Source organism: Macaca nemestrina, chromosome X (genome assembly GCF_043159975.1).
Source record: "Macaca nemestrina isolate mMacNem1 chromosome X, mMacNem.hap1, whole genome shotgun sequence".
NCBI classification, from domain to species: Eukaryota; Metazoa; Chordata; class Mammalia; order Primates; family Cercopithecidae; genus Macaca; species Macaca nemestrina.
Genome location: NC_092145.1, coordinates 155,529,884 through 155,549,267, shown reverse-complemented (window position 1 = coordinate 155,549,267; position 19,384 = coordinate 155,529,884).

Below are 19,384 nucleotides of genomic sequence, written 5' to 3'. Positions count from 1 at the left end.
CTTCAGAGACTCTCAGCCTTCAGGCTCTGTCTCCTATAACCCATTCTCTACATAGTAGTCAGTATGATTTTGTAAAAATATAAAGCAGATCATTCTGCCCCAGAGCTTAATAGGAATTATTGACTTTCCATCACACAGAATATAACATTCAAGTCTTTTGTATTTGCGATCAAAGCAATAAATGATAAGCCTGTCTACATATGCTACTTAAACTCTGAATTTTCTCCACCAGTTCAGCATGCCCTGGTTACTCTGCCCTTCTTCTGGTTCCTTGAGCTCACCAAAGTTATTTAGCTAAAAATGTTTGTGCTGTGGGATTGGTTTCCACCTCCATGTGATGGAGTGGAAGCTCCTGCCTATCACTCTTTGTCCAACCTAAATCTCTCTTCTTTAATGGTACTGCTGCAATCTGAATGTTTGTGCCCCAAACTCAAATTCCTATCTTGAAATCGTAATCCCCAAGGTGATGGTGTTAGGAGGTGGGGCCTTTGGGAGGTGATGAGGTCAGGAGGGTGGAGCCTCATTAATGGGATTAGTGCCCTTATAAAAGGGACCGTGTGGAGTTCCCTCGCCCCTTTCACCATGTGACGACATAGTGAGAAGGTGCTGTCTATGAACCAGGAAGCAGGTCCTTATCAGACACTGAATCTGCCATGCCTTGATCTTGGGTTTCCAGCCTCTAAAACTGTGATACATAAATGTCTGTTGTTTGAGGCCCCAAGTCTATGGTGTTGTCATAGCCATGCAAATTATCACAGGTACCTTCTGTTATCACCTAGCACAGTCTCTTTCATCCTCACATCTTTTTTTTTTTTTTTCTTATACGGAGTCTCACACAGTCATCCAAGCTCTGGAGTTCAGTGGCTTGATCTCAGCTCATTGCAACCTCTGCCTCCTGGGTTCAAGTGATTCTCCTGCCTCAGCCTCCTAAGTAGCTGGGACTACAGGTGTGCGCCAACCCGCCTGACTAATTTTTTTTGTATTTTTAGTAGAGGTGGGGTTTCACCATGTTTTCCAGGATGGTCTTGAACTCCTGAACTCATGATCCTCCCACCTCGGCCTCCCAAAGTGCTGGGATTATAGGCTTGAGCCACTGTGCCTGGCCTTCATCCTCATATCTTATTTGTCTGTATGGCTCCTATTATCAGTGTTTTTTTAATATTAGAAATCTACTCATTTTGAATCACCTATTCCCAGAAATGAGGTTCTCAGAATATGCAACTGGAGAAAGCCTCTGTCCAGTGCGCCATGTAGTCTTGGTCTGAATCTTTGACCAGCACTCACTGGTCATTCTGCAACATTTTGAGTGTTGAGTGAATGGTGGTGTGTGTCAGGATAGCAGGTCAAGACTCACGTCGTTGACTTCCTCCTACTGCTTCTCTCTCTAAAAAAAGGCCAACTGATTTCTGGAGATTCAATCCAGCTCTTATTTAAAGAAAAGGGTATATATGTTGTGTCTTTTGTGAATCGAGAGTTCTTTCTGGAATGAATGTTTATTTATATTCTGCTCACGCTGGCTCCTGTTCTATTGACTCCTGGTGAAACTGAATAAAGACATATATGTTGGTGAAAAAAGACAAGTATGCATTTGCAGAAAAGTGAAGCTCCCTGGGGCCACTTTTTTTCCATTAGGCAGCCAGTTATGGAGATGGGGCAGCATCTGTTCAGGGTCTTGTAGGGCGGCTTGTACTGAAGGAATCCGAGACTGGAGGCCCAAGTGCTGTCAGGGGAAGTTGTTGGCGTGTTCTCAGCCTCTTAAGCATCAAAAAAAAGTGCCTATCAATAATTTAGTACCATTGTAGGTGAATTTCACCATGCTGGGTTTTAAAAGAGATGTCAAAATTGACCTGTTTTAAATTATTGAATGAAATTCTTACAAGATGTGTGGATTTATATTTCATGTACCTTTTTGCAGATTTTTTTAGAAACTAAACTGTTCCTTTTCTGAGGTAAATGTGACATCTCAAAAGTAGGATTAATGCAGAGGTATACAGATAAAAAACAATGGAAATTAAATTTTGCAAGAAGCAGTACGTTTCTACGCATGTAAAAGCTGTATGTGTTTAAAAATTATGTGTACATAGGTATACTTTGCAGACGGACAAAGACACACACACACGTTTACAGAGAAAAGAAAGAAAGAACATTAAGAGGCAACAAAGTTCTTAAACAAACACATTAGAGCATTCAAGACACATTCTATATGATGCTGCCTCTTTTTTTTTTTTTTTAAGAAAATAACAAATAAATTTTCCAAACAGAATTTCAGTAATCAGGTAGGAGATTAGGTTTATGCCAGAACAAGTGGTCAAGTAATTAGATAGGAGATGTTTGAATTCTGTTTTTTTTTCTCTAATAAATTTAGACATCAGATCTATGTAAAAATTGCTTCATTAATAAATTCAGTGAGGTGTTATTTGGATACTTGCAACTAAGTGCTTAGCGTTCTAGGATTAATCATAATCATTATGTTTTGAAGGTGAACCAATGAAGCACAGTATCTATATATTCTAAAATTGAACTATAGTCAAATGTGGATGGTCCATAAATATTTGGCACCTAGCCGAGTGCAGTGGCTCATGCCTGTAATCCTGATACTTTGGGAGGCCAAGGTGGGCAGATTGCTTGAGACCAGGAGTTCGAGACCACCCTGTGCAACATGATGGAATTCTGTCTCCACAAAAAATACAAAAATTAGCTGGGCGTGGTGACGCAGGCCTGTAGTCCCAGCTACTCAGGAGGCTGAGGCAGGAGGATGGCTTGAGCCTGAGAGTTTGAGGCTGCGGTGAGCCAAGATTGCACCACTTCACTCCAGCCCAGATGACAGAGCGAGACTCTCTCTCAAGAAAAACCACAGCACATGTATAATCATTATTTTGAGTAATGCCTTATAATGTTGCACTGCTCTGATTATCTGTCATAAAATAGGGCATTTTAACCATACAGTCTCTAGTTGTTCTGAGAAAATATCTTCAATCTGGATGATCTACAATCATTGTTCATGGTATAAATGGCCTCTGGTTTCAAGGCCAAGCTCACTGAATAGCATACGGATGCCCCTTTGTCCTTCTTCTCTGATGTGTGTTGCTTTATTGGCTGTTATCCAGATTCCTTGCAATGCACAATACCATATCTCTACTGATGGAGTCACTGAGCACTGTTCAATTTTAAAATCTGCAGAGCAATTTTCAACCATTTCATTTCTGGAGCTTCCTAGAGCATGCATCATTACTGATCATTTCCTGTTGTTTGAAACTTTGTCATTCCTTGGTAGCCATAACATGATTCTCCTGTTCCTATTATTCTTCATTATTCTCTTGCTCTTGCTCCTACCTCTTCTTTTTCCAATGTAGAAGCCTCCCTGTATCTTCTTCCTGTGTCTCTCTTTTTAATATCAGTAGATGTTGGGATTCAGCCTTCCACTGTTTTATCTTCTGTATCAGATCTCCATTTTCCCAGGTCAAATTCTCTCTCTCTCCCCTGGCTCTGATCAATCTTTCTATGCTGATGGCAGCCAAACCTGGCTATCTCATAAAATGGTCTTCTTATAATTTGGATCCTTGTATCCATCTGTCCAGTGAATATCCATCTGTCTCTGGATAAACCAAAGCCAACTCAAAATCCATGCACATATCCGAACTGAATTTTCATTTTTCCCTAGGTAATGTGTCATCTTCATGAGTCTTCACTCAGGTGACAATAAAACAATGTCGTGTCCTAAGACATCATTACCTCAAGGCATCTACCTATCTTTGGCAATGCTCTGTCAATTTTTCTTATGACCGTCTCTCAGGCTCATCAATTCACTTCCTCCCCGTCACCAGGTACTTGTTAGTTAGGTATACAGAATTATTCTTGTGGATTCCCAAAAGTCCGGTCACAGTCTATGTCATCTGCAGACTCTCACTTATATTCATCTCGAGGAAACGAATATGAATACCTGTTCTAGTTCTTCTGACAAGCCTGGACAACATAGCAAGATCCCATATCTACAAAATGTTTTCCAAAAATATTAACTGGGTGTGGTAGTGTGCACCTGTGGTGCCTGCTATTCAGGAGGCTGAAGCAGAAGGATCCCTTGAGTCCAAGAGTTATGGTGCCACTGCACTCCAGCCTGGGCAACAGAGTGAGACTTTGTCTCAAAAAAATAAAGAAAATAAATGTCTTTGTTGCTTAGTGCCCCTAGCAAAATATCCACATTAGGCTTGGCACAGTGGCTCACGCCTGTAATCCCAGCACTTTGGGAGGCCAAGGCAGGTGGATCACCTGAGGTCAGGAGTTCGAGACCAGCCTGGCCTACATGGTGAAACCTCATCTCTACCAAAAATACAGAAGTTAGCAGGGCATGGTGGTGCACACCTGTAATCCCAGCTATTCAGAAGGCTAAAGCAGGAGAATCTCTTGAACCCGGGAGGCAGAGGTTGCGATGAGCCGAGATCGCACCATGGCACTCCAGCCTGGACAACAGAGTGAGACTCCATCTCAAGAAAAAAAACAAAATTCTGTATTATTTACCATAGCCCATGCTAACTCTATCCCTTTCTTCTTACTATTTTCTAGCCTTGAAAATAGTGTTATATTTACTGCTGTGACAAATGACTGCAAATGTAGTGACTTAAAATAGCCCACATTTAGCCTGTAATCCCAGTGACTCAGTAGGCTGAGATGGGAGGATTGCTTGAGCCCAGGAGTTCCAGGCTGCAGCGAGCTATGATCGTGCCACTGTGCTCCAGCCTGGGTGACAGAGCAAGATCCTATTTAAAAAAAAAAAAAGAAAAGAAAAAACTCGGATATATTATCTTACGTTTCTGGAGGGTGGATGTGTTGACATTGGACTCAGTGGGCTAAAATCACGGAGTTGGCTAAGTGTTCAGTTCAGCGGCATGCAGTACGTGCACGTGGTTGAGGAACCATTGCCTCCATTCACCTCCAGAAGTTTTTCATCTTCCCCAGCTGAAACTCTATATCCATTAATACACTCATCCACATTGCCCTTCCCCAGCATCTGCAACCTTCATTCTGTCGCAGGCCAGGCCTCACTAACGGCTGAACAGGCAGGCCTCCGTAATAACTGTTCTAGCACTGACTGAGTGGTGAAGTTAAATATTAAAAGCTGATAGAGCCAGTGCCCTCATACAAAGGCTGGAATGTAACAAAAGCCCACCAAGAGTTTTGCCCAGGCCTCTCCTGGGGCTTGAAGCATGACAAGATTTTTAACAAAGGAATTCTTAACAGGACCCGTTTAGGATTAAACAAGTTTTATTGGAGGTCTGAAGAAACTCCCCAGACCTCCACAAACAAGTGTGATTGGGGGTCTAAAAGAACTCCCCAAACCTCCATGATTTAGCAGGAGACAAGATAATGGTAATCATCCCAGCATCTGGACCCATTTAGATTAAGTAAACTTACTGAGGCTCCAGAAGAAGGTCTTCAAGACTCAGACCTTAGTTATAGATTAGAAGAAGTTAATTACTTATGTCTTTAGATGAATGCACACTTGCACATAGATATATAGATTAGATATATATAGAGATTAGATGTATATAGGCTCTGGAAAGCTGTAATTTGGAGTTGGTCTAGCTATATTTTCCAGGCCTTCTCTCCGTACGTGGTTACAGAAATAAACTCTCTTCTTTCCCAGTTCGTCTGTATCTCATTATCAGGCCATGAGAATAAGTAGCCCAACCCTCGATTTGGTCCAGGAACAATTCTAGTTTCTGTTTTTATGAATTTGACTATGCTAGGTACGTCATATAAGTGGAATCCTACAATATTTGTCTTTGGGGCATGGGCTTATGTTATATCACGTTTAGCCTGCAGCCGCCTCCTTAGATATTTTAAGGTTGGCCGAAAGCTTCTTCTGTACATCATGAACTATAACAAGTGGAGGTGTAAACAGACCATAGCCTACACTTAGCCGATCACCAAGTTTTGGCCGATCAAAGTTATCCAACTGTTTGAACTGTGTTCAAATAAGGCAAAAGCCGAGCTGTAACCAGTCCAGCTGTTTCTGTACCTCACTTCCGTTTTCTGTACATCACTTTCCTTTTTCTGTCCGTAAATCTTCTTCCATCACATGGCTTGGAAGGCTGCCTAGTTTGTGACTTGTTCATTGCTCAATTAAACTCTTAAATGTAATGCACTGAAGTTTTTCTTTTATCACCTTTTTTCACTCAGCATAGCGTCCTCAAGGTTCATCTATGCTGTAGCCTGTGTCCGAATTCCCTTCTTTTGTCAGACTTTCATGGTTTGTCTGACCGCCCTTTGCTTATCCAGTCATCTACCGATGGACATTTGCGTGGCTTCCATTTCTTGATCATTGTGAATACCTCTGCTATGAACATGGGTGTGCAAATATCTCTTTGAGTCCCTGCTTTTAATTCTTTTGGATATGTATCTTGAAGTGGAATTGCTGGATTATATGGTAATTCTGTTTTGGGGGGATTTTTTTGTAGCCTCCATACTGTTTTCCACAATGGCTGTGCTAATTCATATTCCCATCAACAATGCACAAGTGTTCCTAATTCTCCACATCTGTGCCAAATTCTCCACATCTATGCCAATACTTGTTATTTCCTGGGTGTTTTTTATTTTTTTTTCATGTGTGTATGTGTGCATGTGTGTGTATGTGTTTTATAGGCTCTATCCTAATGTGTGTGAACTTTCACTATTAAAGACTTTGTGCTCTTACACTTTATGTATGAACATACGTGTGTATGTATGTAATTTTCTTTTGAGATGGGGTCTTTCTCTGTTGCCCGGGTTGGAATACAGTGGTGCAACTATAGCTCACTGCAGCCTTGACCTCCTGGGTTCAAGTGATCCTCCCACCTCAGCCTCCGAAGCAGCTGAGACTGCAGGCACACCCCACCTTGTCTGGCTAATTTTTTTATGTTTTTTAATGTTTATTTTTAGTAAAGATGAGCTCTTGCTATGTTGCCCATGCTGGTCTCCAACTTCCGGGCTCAAATGATCCTCCCACTGTGGCTTCCTAAAGTGCTGAGATTACAGGCATGAACCACCATGCCTGGCCCACTTTTAAGACCCTGGTAATGACATTGGAGCCCCCGGATAATTTTTCCATCTCAAGGTCAGCTGATTAGCAGTGCTAATTTCATCTGCAATCTCCTTTTCAAGGCAACATCCCACTGAGAGCCACCTCCATCACCATGGAGTTGACTAGATCGCTATGAATGTTGATGTTTCCAGAACTCTCTCTTTTGAATATTTGATGTATGGTTCTGTTCTGGATTTTGGTAATTGTCACATCTCTGGATTTGTGCAGTTTTTGCTTTGCAGTAGGCAGAAGAGTATTTGTTGAGAGAAGAAAGAAAACAGAGAGGAGGGGAGGGAGAGGGAGAAAGGAAAGGAAGTACTATTACAGAAAGAAGAAATAGGTACATCCAGGGTAATGAGAAAAGAAGGAATCTAACCCTGTAGCGTACTGTGCACTCGGGGGTAATAGATTTTGAAAATGCATTATTTTAAAACACCACCGTGACGCTATTCAGGCACTGCTTCTCAATTGGAGGCAATTTTGTGCCTCTGCCCAGGTCATTTGATGTCTGGAGGCATTTTTCATTGTCATTAGTGGGGGCCAGGGGAGGACAGCTACCAGCATCTAGTTGATAGGTGGTAGACGCTGCTAAACATTCTACAAAGAACAGGATGGCCCCCACCACAAAGAATGATCAGAATTCAAATTCCAAAAGGGCCAAGGCTGAGAAACCATGGATTAATGACTTTTTTTTTTTTTTTTTTTTTGGTGAAAGCTGAAAGATTTCCTTTGCTGCTTTGACACTTCTAAAGCATCTTTTAAAGGTATCCTTTTAGCCATCAGATGTTATCTAAGCACTGTTAGCAGGTGATTTGTTCCTTTTGATGTAGTTATGAGTTTTCCAAAGTGCTAGTAAGACAGAATATTTAGTTAATAGGAATAAATGGATCATGTGTCTACAGTATGAGCTGTTTGGTTTTTTTTTTTTTTTTTTATTTTGGTTACTGTGATAGTTATATTAAAAAAATGTCCATCAGACCTGATATTTAATATCTAGGAATAAGTGAATATTTGGTTTCTAATCATAAACATATTAACTATGTCTCACATGTAATATAAATGTACAAATCTTGAGATCTCCTATAAAATTGATTTTAACATAGTTTTATTAGTTTCTCATACTCAGCCAAATAAAACTAATTCTAAAAAAGAAGTTTTAAATAATACAGGTTGCATTAAGCACTTGTCAAAGTCAAAGACAACCCCCTCTTTTGGTGAAACTTGATTTTGTTCATTTTACAATGACCAAATGAGGCAGAACTTTTGATATGGACAGGAGTCAGGGGAATACTGGGTAGAAGAGGGTGGCTCCCTGGCAAAGGCCCCACCCTCAAGCCTGGAAACCTGAGGCCCTAAATAGGAATAGGCATTCCTGTTTTTGTGTCCAAAATGTTTGGCCCACCATACCCCCTATTCTGTACCCATATAAACCTCAAACCCCGGGCTCCACAGGCAGACAGGAAGATGAACAGAAGAGCAGAAGAAAGACAGATGGCACGGCAGGGAGAAGAGGAGTGTCTGAATGTCAAGAGGAGTTCAGCTGGGCATAATTGGAAAGGAGATTGGCTGCGGGACAGCCAAACTCCAGGGGAAGATTAACTTCCCACTCCAACCCCTTTCCAGCTTCCCATCCATCCCCCTGAGAGTCACCTCCATCACTCAATAAAATCACCACATTCACCATACTTTAAGTCCATTTAACCCAATTCTTCCTGGATGCCGGACAAGGACCGGAGTACCAAGTGGGCAGAGTGTAAAAGGCTGTCATCCTGACTCTCCACTGAGCTAGTTTAACACTTAGGTGCCAACGGCAGCAACTGCTTAAAAGAGCATTAGTTGTAACATACTCTTAGATGCTACCGTGGGGCCAGAGCCCAAAAACACTCACCCTGGCTCCTGTACCCGCTCACTTACATGCCCCTCCCCTCCCATAAGGGGTTTGAGCATGCAGCAGCCGAGCAAATGAGCCACACCCCTGTCACAAATCCCTCAGGGGATCAGGGAACTCTTCCATTTCAAAAACATGAGTAAATCCATTATTTATTTGTTTAAGTACCTGTTCCATTCACTCAATTGGACTACTATTTACAAAAAACTAGGTCAATATTACCACACCACTTTCTACCCTTAGCTTGCAATATTTCTTCCTTTATTCTACATCACTGTTCTTTAAAAAAAAAAAAATTGGTAAAAAAAATCATTAAATATATGCTGAGATTCGATCTATGATGCTTAATGTCTTCAATGGGGAACTCAACTGAAGTTCTCTGAACATATCTCTTGACTTTAATTCACGAAAGCTGCTTTTGTTTTGGCTTGTTTAACTGAGTATATTTGAAATTTAGGCCACTTTTTTCTTCCATTCTTTGTGTTTTTCTTTTTGTCGTTGTGTTGTTACTGTTGTTATTTTGTTTTGAAGAAATAGACCAGACATAAATTGTTCCAGACTTGAAAACAGACTCTTGCAAACAATGTGTATAATTGAGTAACTCAGCTCGAATTAGTTCAATGGAGTTCACATTAACAATGATTTGGGGAAGGTAATACACATTTATATTAAATTTTTATACTAAATTGAACACCTTGGAAGGAGGGATAGTCTTCCTCCTTTTCTTTAACTTTATGATGTGCCACTCCCTGCCTACAGGTATATGACAGATATGAGATGTCATTTGCAAGCAGTATAACCTCATGAACATATCAGTCGACAAGTAATCCATCAAGCTCTATTCTAGTGTTTGGGTTAAAAGAAGAACTGAGAAAATGAGTAAGACAAAACTCTGATTTAGGGAGATACAAACTTATAGCTAGATAAGAGGACTACTTTTTGCTGTTGTATGCCACTGTCATGAAACTGCTTTGCAAAAATTATATCAGTGAGAAAATTATAACCATAGAAGCCATCCAAGCTAACTCACCCCCATCCTGCCTTTCCCTTAATTATTCCTGGGCTATTGGGCCAGGCTAACTTTGGAAGACAGGCTATAGTTTATATAATAGGGCTTGTCCAAAATTCAACGACTTTTGTAAAGCTAAAGGGGGGCCATCAGGCTGAGAGGAGTAAAGGAGCCTGATTCTGCTAAGATGTAGACATAGATTTCTAGCAATTCCTGCGGATAACACTACTATCATAGACTGGTCTTTTGAGATCTCTTTTCAGGTTTCTTTGCATGTCTGACACCCGTGGCTCCACCTGGACCAACCCCACTCCTGTGGCCCCACCCAGAAGCAGTTCAGCTCACAGGAGGACAGATTTCCTCTAGGATTTCAGCTCCAACCTCGACAAGTCAGAAGCAAGCCTAACCATTCCCACTCCTTCCCCCAAACTGCCTTTGAAAAACCCCTAACCTACACACTTTGGAGCTTCAGATGAGATGATCTGAGTACTAAGCTGGTCTCCTATGTGGTGTGGCTGGTCTCGTGCATATTTATACTCTTTCTTTACTGAAACGCCGTAGTCTTTATACAGCAGGCAGAACGGACCCCTCAGGCAGTTACAGTAGGATAACTATAGTTAATAGTAATATATATTATGAAATAGCTAGAAGGAGGATATTAAATGTTCCTAACACAAAGAAATGATAAATGTTTGAGATGATGGATATGCTAATTACCTTTATCTGAGCACTGTACATTATATTATCACAACATCATGTACATGAATATGTACAATTTTTATGTCAGTTGAAAAAATTTTAAAAAGAAGTCGATAAACAATTAAAAAGAAAAAAACCTCTGACTCAGACCATCCCTGAGAAGGGGTCTTAACCTCCAAAAAATGGGCAAAATGTTTTCCAATGTATGTACTGTGTTATGTATTTGGAAGAGGAAGTCACTTGACTAAAAGGTTTGGGGAATCTTCATTAAGCAAATAAAACATACACTGGATTACAAAAGACCAAGTCAAAATTAACTTTATAGTCAAGAGGAGGAAGAGTATTTCGGGAAAAGGGATGAGCTTGTACAAACAGTTCTGTTGTGAAATCACGTTGTGTAATTCGGGGATGATACGAAGTACACTTTGTAATGAAAATGCACGTCTTCATTTGCAAGAGTACAGGCATTCACAGGTTAAAAAATTTTCACATGTCAGTGCTTAAAGATTCCTCCAATGTAGACCAGCTCTAAACTATGGTCTTAGCGTCAGTTTAAGGTAATTGGAACAAAACAAATTCCATAGAGCTAAGTGCTGCTTTATATACTTATATCCTCGGGCATTGCTGAATTTTGTAGTGTAGTCGGGTTGCTTACCAGGAGAGTAAAAAACATGATTAGATGCGAAAAAATCCTAGAATAAAACTTATGATGCCTAAGCCTAACGACAGTTGTTTTTCTTCATGTTTCTTATTTGTTTGGGATCACTTTCTTTCTCCCTTTTTTTTGCTTCTGCTGCATTAAGGACTCATTTTTAAAAACTGGTGCCTCTGCTTTTAAGGTGTATGAGCAGCCCATGCAAAAACTCAAGAGATTATCTTCTGTATCTTCATAGATCAAAATACGACAGGCACAAATCAAATAGTGACGCATATCAATAAATATGAAACACAAGCCAGGATGTTCAACAAATTAGAAAAGTGAATATCAAAAAAGAATACAAAGATATTGCTCTTCCCACTGTGAAGTGAACGTCTCTACCTAACATCGAACTCTTTTATTTCTGACAATTATCAATCCAAGGACTGGTGTGAAAAGGACATTTTAAATGAAATTACAGTTAAGAGATTTGAATCAATTATTCTTAAATGTTTTTTATTAAAATAAAATATTAGATACACCTCATCTTTAGTGTTTATTTTATATATGTGTTATATATTATATATGTAGCATATGACATATTGTATACAGCCTATAACATATATCTTATACAATCTATAACATATATAATACATAATATATGTTTCATGTGTTATTATACATAAGCCTAATGATTATCTATTATGATTATTATATATAACATAATTATTGTAAATATAATATATAAGCCTATTATATATAACACATGAAATACATATTACATATAGTAATATAGTAATAGATTTTGTAAAACTGTTGTCAAAATTGTGTTTGCAACATGCACATAATTCTACGAGAAGTAATACAGTAATATATAATATATTCTGTGTGTTATATTATGACATATATAATTACATATGATTATATATCATTATGTATCACCTATAACATGTTATACACATTATGTATTGAATATATAATATATAACATATATTATACAATATATTTATAACAATAAAATGTATATTTCATATGTTATTATATTGCGTGTTATATATAATAACATGATTATATATTATATATAACATGATTATATATTATATATTATATATAATAAATCCATAAGATACAATAAATAATATAACAGCAAATGATATATTTTGTATGCTATACAATATAATGTGATATTATAATATATAATATAACATATTTATATAATATAACATTTCATATACATACAATATATTTCATGTTATTAAATAGTATATATAGTATATGGCAACATATATAAAACATATCATATATAGCATGTTAATATATCATATGTTATCATATTATTTATTATATACTTATATATTATATATTTATAGTATACTATATATTATATAGTATGTTAATATGTATTTATAATATATAAATATATAGCATTGTATATATTATAGCTTATGATATCTATGTATTATATATTATAAATGCAGTATATAATATAATATATTATAAATATTTATATAACATTTGCATAATTTATATTTATATTATATACATTATATGTCATATATTATGTTTTATGTTACATATTATTTTATATGTTATATATAATGTTATATTATGGTCACATATGTGTGTGTGCATGTTTTCACGTGTCATTAGTTGCAGTGTCATATTTATCAATAAGAGTAACTAATTCATTTTAATTTTGAGGATTCTCTATATACCAGAACATCAACATATAACCCAAGTTTATTAGTGTGTTTTCCCTTACACCTGTTTCAAGGCAAACCAATTGTAATACAGAATTACTACATGTGTTCCCAAATTAACTCACTGGCCAAATCAATGTAGAAAAGAGTCTATTTGTCACAATACCCACTGCCCTATGTAACGATGCTTCTGACAATGAAAGCCTTTGGGATGACCTTGAAACACACACACACACTCACCATTTAGAATATATGTGTGAGGATCAGGATCCTGTGATTACAAATAGATTTTATAAAATTGCTGTCAAAATTGTGTTTGTAACATGCACATAATTCTATGAGAAGTGTATTTGCTTGTGGATTAACCATTCTAAAGCACCCAGTCTAAAATCAAAATGTTACATCTCAAACAAGTAATTCAGTGCTATAAAACTAAAGTCTATATAAAATGAAAATTTTGAAATATTTCTTACAACATTGGGTTCAGTAAAAATAAATACAGACTCAAAAAACAAAACAAAAACAAAACAAGGACCAACCCCTGCAAGGAGTTTAAAATAAGATTATGTGTTAATATTGATTTCATGGGAAATGTGACTGCTATATTCCATATCATAGTTTTGTAATTCATAATGCTACTAAATGCATTTGTTTTCTTGAACACTACATGTTCAAGTCAAAACTTATATATAAAAGTTTTAAATTCAATACAAAACGCATTATTTCTGGCGAGAATCATTAAGCAATTGACTAACATTGCTAGAGAATTCTATATTTTATTCTAACTCCAAAGGGTGCTTGATCTGAACTGCTGGAAGTCAAAGTATACATTAAACAGAACAGCAACAACAACAACAAACTAGGCATTAGTGAAAGCATGGTTAAATATTATCCCAAATTTTGGATCAAAATTTTCAAAATACCCAATTGAAGGACATTTTTATCCATGTTGTATTAGTCACGGTTCTCTAGAGGGACAGAACTAATAAGACAGATGTATATATAAAGAGTTTATTAAAGAGTATTTCCTCACACAATCACAAGGTGAGGCCCCACAATAGGCTGTCTATAAGCTGAGGAAGAAGGAAGCCAGTCGGAGTCCCGAAACATCAAAAGCAGTGAAGCCAACAGCGCAGCCTTCAGTCTGGGGTCGAAGGTCCAACAGTCCCAAAGCTGAAGAACTTGGAGTCTGATGTTCAAGGGCAGGAAGCATCCAGCATGGGAGAAAGATAGACACCAGAAGACTTAACTAGTCTAGTCTTTCCACGTTCTTCTGCCTGCTATTTATTCTGGCCATGCAGGCAACAGATTAGATGGCGCCCACCCAGATTGAGGGTGGGTCGGCCGCTCCCAGTCCACTGACTCAAATGTTAATCTCCTTTGACAACACCCTCACAGACACACCCAGGAACAGTGCTTTGCCTTCTACAATCCAATCAAGTAGACACTCAATATTAACCATTGCATATGAGTACACTGCAAACCTAGTCATGTTGAACAGCTCAACTTCTTAAAATAATTAGATTACATTTCAAGAAATGCCATATAGATTTCAAATTTGAGAATTTGCTGTGTGCATTTACAACACATGAAGCCATAAATATTTATTTTAACATCTAATAGGGACAGTTTCTGCATATGGAAGTATCTGGAAAACTTACTACGTGGGTGGCAAGCCATCAGTGCCGAGGTGAGCCTTATTAATAAGAAAACATAAACCTGGAAAAGAGTCAAATACTTCATTACACAAATTTGTGATTGAGACTAGAAATATTCTCAACAGGACAGTTCTCAGAGTGTGTACACCTTTTGATTTAGTCTCCTTAAGAGAGGAATATTTTGAGTAAATTCAATTTTCAAGTTTCTTCATTTGCATGCTTTCAGATGGAAATCCTACCCCTAAAAAACGAATAGAAATTATTAAGTCTCATTGTCATTGATTGATTGTTATTGCGAAGAGAGTCGTTTTTCTTTTTCTATGATCTTTTAGGGCCTTGCGGAGTGGTAGGTGGGGCATGCAGTCTCTCTAAGAGGAATTTACAGAACTCCTATTGGTATCTTGATTGGAGCTATAAATAACATAGAATATGGGATGATAAATATTCAAAATGAGCTCCAGATATTTATATTTCCAGCCTGACCTTGTTCGAAGCATTTGAAAGTCAATATTTTTCTTTCTCCCAGGGCCTGAGGGGAGCAGGAACCTGTTACTGATGGGTAAATCTAGCAGTGCCTAAGTGCAAGAAAAGCACATCTCTCTTGAAGAAAGGTGCTCAATTTATTTCTCTTGGTGTGCGGATCCCAATTTCCAGGGTGATATCCATTTCCCCCACCCCCATTCCATTTGTTTTCTTTGCCATCATACCTTATTTACAGAGAAGACTAATGACAAAAAGCAACTGCATTTTTTTTTGGCATTACCCTAGGCTAACAGTTCAATTTTGTATCATTTTGATGGGTGAGTCAACTCAAGGGTTGAACTTCCTCAGAGGGTTCTTCATGCTTCGTCGCTTTACTTTGTTTGGGGTTTTGGAGGGTTATTTTTATCGTTGTTTTTGGTGAAATCTGATAAGACATTGTATAAACTTGTCTTGGATTTCTACCGGGCAGGGGTCATCAAAAACTTCAGTAAGTACTAAAAGTGAGAACCATACCATATTGAAATTCATCTCATGTTGGATCTCATCTCATCTTGCAAGCAATGTTGTGGCCGGGAATTAGGATGTTCCATTCTCCTCTTTGCATGTTTCTAATCCACTAATTCATAGCTCAATTTGACAGTCATTTTTCATATCTGAGAAGGTTGGACCTGGTATACCTTTTTATCATGATGGAGAGATATTGGAGAGATATCATGGTGAGAGATATCATGGTGAGATACCATGGTGGAGACATGGCCTCAGAAAGCCAGCTTGCAAGGTAAGTCTTTAGTTGGCTCCTGAAAACTTAGATTTCAGATATGTTCTCACTCTTTCCTAAGTGATAAGAGTGGCTCACGATGCCTCAAGAGTTGGTACACACAATGTGGTTCATGCTGGGTACCTGATTTCCTTCTGGGAGTCTGGAATTTTGGGATGTGCTAGGCAGAAGGTACCTATACAATCAGACACTGAAAAGAGCTTTGGGCACTGATTCCTTATGAGCTTCCTTGATAGACAACATTTTTGCATGTGTTGTCAAAATTCAATACCAGAAAAAGTTAGCATGTCTACAGAGAGGACTCTGAGAAGCTTGCACCTAATTTTCTCTGGACTTCACTGCATGTATCTTTTAAAATATTTTTTAACTTTAAATTGTTAATTTTTGTTTTTGATTTTGTAACGTCTATTTTAAGGGTTCATGGCACATGTGCAGGTTTGTTCCACAGGTAAATTGCATGTTATGGGGGTTTGCTGTACAGATTACTTTCTCACTCAGGTGATAAGCATAGTACCCCGTAAGTTTTTTTTTTTTTTTCTACCTTCTTTCACCTTCCACCCTCGAGTAAGTGTCAGCGTCGGATCTTACCATCTTTGTGTCCATGTGTCCTCAACTTTACTGTTTTGTTTTAAATTATGAATCCAAAATTACAAAAATGTTAGTTCCCACTTATAAGTGATAACATGCAGTATTTGGATTTCTGTTACTGGGTTAGTTTGCTTAGGATTACAGCTTCCAGCTCCACCTGCGTTGCTGCAAAGAACATGATCTTATTCTTTTTTATGGCTGCATAGCTTTCCATGGTGTGTGTATGCAACACATTTTCTTTATCCAGACTACTGTTGATGGGCATTTAGGTTAGTTCCATGATTTTGCTATTGTGAATAGTTGTAAGCATCTTTTCTTTTGGCTGATTTTGTGTTCTGCCATTTGCTGTGATAAATCATAGCTATGAATAGAACTGCATGATGAGTTCTCACAGTGAATCATCAAATCTGGTGGTGATATGAACACATATTTCTAGGCAAGAAAATCACTCCTGAATACTCACTATGTCTTCAGTCATCTTTTAAATTTGTTAACAAATTCGTTGAAGTATAATTGATATATACAAATTTAATGTGTATGATTTCATAAGTTTGGGCATATAAAAACACCCATGATGCCATTGCTACAGTTAAGGTAATAGAGATACACTACATCTCCCAAATTTCCCTTGCGTCTCTTTGTTTTTTGTTGGTTTGTTTGTTCTTTGGTAGAAATGTGGCAGGCCAGGCCTCACTAACAGCTGAACAGGCAGGCCTCCATAACAACTGTTTCAGTACTGACCAAGTGGTTAAGTTAAATATTAAAAGCTGAATGATCCAGCACACTTATACAAAGCGTGGAATGTTAACAAAAGCCCACCAAGAGTTTTGCCCACACCTCTCCTGGATCTTGAAGTGTGACAAGATAATGAAGGAATTCTTAACAGGACCCTTTTAGGACTAAACAATTTTTTATTGGGGGTCTGAATGAACACCCCAAACCTCCATGATTTAGCAGGAAACAAGATAAGGGTAATCACCCCAGGCACCTGAACACATCTAGATTAAGTCAATTTACTGAGGCTCCAGAGGAAGGTCTTCAAAACTCAGACCTTAGTTATAGATTAGAAGTTAATCACTTATGTCTTTAGATGAATGCATACTTGCAAGTAGACATATAACTCAGAAGGTATAGAAGCTCTGGAAAACTTTGTAATTTTGAGTTGGTCTGGTGATATTTTCCCAGCCTTCTCCCTGTACCCGATTACAGAAATAAACTCCCTTCTTCCCAGTTCATCTGCATCTCGTTATTGGGCCACAAGAATAAGCAGCCCGACCCTTGGTTTGGTCCGGGAACAGAAACATTTACCATGCAATTTACACTCAACACATTTTGAAGTGAATTTCACCATAGTGTTCACTATAGGCAAAGTGTTGTACAGCAGACCTGCAGAATTTATGCATTTAGCAGAACTGAAACTTGACACTCACTGAATAACAACATTCCAGTTCTTCCTTCCCCAGCACCTGCCAACTGCTACTGTATTCTCAGCGTTTATGAGTTTGACTCTTTTAGATGCCGTATTTAAAATTCAGTTATGTTTTAACTTCCAAAGCTTGTCCTTCAACTCACATCCCAGTAAACTTTGCCCAGAAAGCCCAAATCATATATTTTCTCTACACACTAATATTTGTTTTAGGTGTGTTTGAACTCATGGGTGTTTTCTAATTGATGAGTGTAGGTTTATACATATGTCCATTAGATTATGTGCATTATGTATTTTAGAGCCTTAATATCTTTATTTTTTTAAAAAAACTATGTATCCAGAATTACAAGAAAAGGTGTGCTAAAACCTGAAAATATGGCTTTGGTTTTTTTTCTGCATCTCCTCATTAATTTCGTCAATTGCCACTTCATATATTTTAATGTCCTTAAGTATGAGATGGTTAAGTCCACAGATTGGATGTGAAAGAATTTTATAAGAAAATACACCCTCACTTCCAGAGGCCATCCATGGTTTCTTGATACGAGCAAGATTCCAGCAAAGCAAACATTGCGATATTATATATTACACAAAATCTCGTTACTATTCATGCCTAATTGTGTGCAACTTATGGCTTTGGCTGTAATCTGTTGCCTGGAATTAGGGTACTAGCTCCAGCCCACATAAGAAGGGAGGAGATTATTCAAGGGCATAATTAGCAGGAGATGGGCATTCACGTGGAGGTGGATAACAGAGATTCTGACTACATGAAGTGCATAATAAGTGTAGCTTCTATAATCATTGTTCAGTTAGCAGGGTATTAATCATTTACTTATGGTGTCAATTTAACAAAAGAATGGCAAATACCGTAGTCTATGCAGATTTTGCTACGGAACAAAGGGGTCAGGAAAGATGAGAGATGGGCAGTAAATACACCTTGCAACGACTAAAACGTAACTTCAGCAACCTCATCATTTTGTCTTTGAACAGACTCACTAAGTCTTCTGCTTTAGTCATAGATAAGTAGATAGACACTACTCTCTTTTGGAGTTATCTTATTGCTTTCTCCCTCAACAAAATTCACACTATTTCTTCTATTTGTTTCTTATTTGCATCTGAGCAGTCATCAGTCCACATCTAATGATTCTGAAACATCTCATACATTCTAGTTTTTCAGTGTTGACAATGCACATTACAGTGTTATTTATGCTGTGCTGAATTAAAACAGCGGCAACAACATTGTTTCAATATATACCACAAAAAAGGAATAGTATGAAATATGGATCACAGAAGAGAGAGAATCAAAATAGGGTTTAATGACTCAAAAAACTCAAACAACACATTTGAAAGTTAATTATGTTGCCGAAAGCCACCTTCAGGCCTGTTTTCTAAAATCTATGTTTTGCTTTATGATAGAAAAGGAGAAGTCCCTGGAGGCTGTCTCCGCAAAGTAATTATTACTAA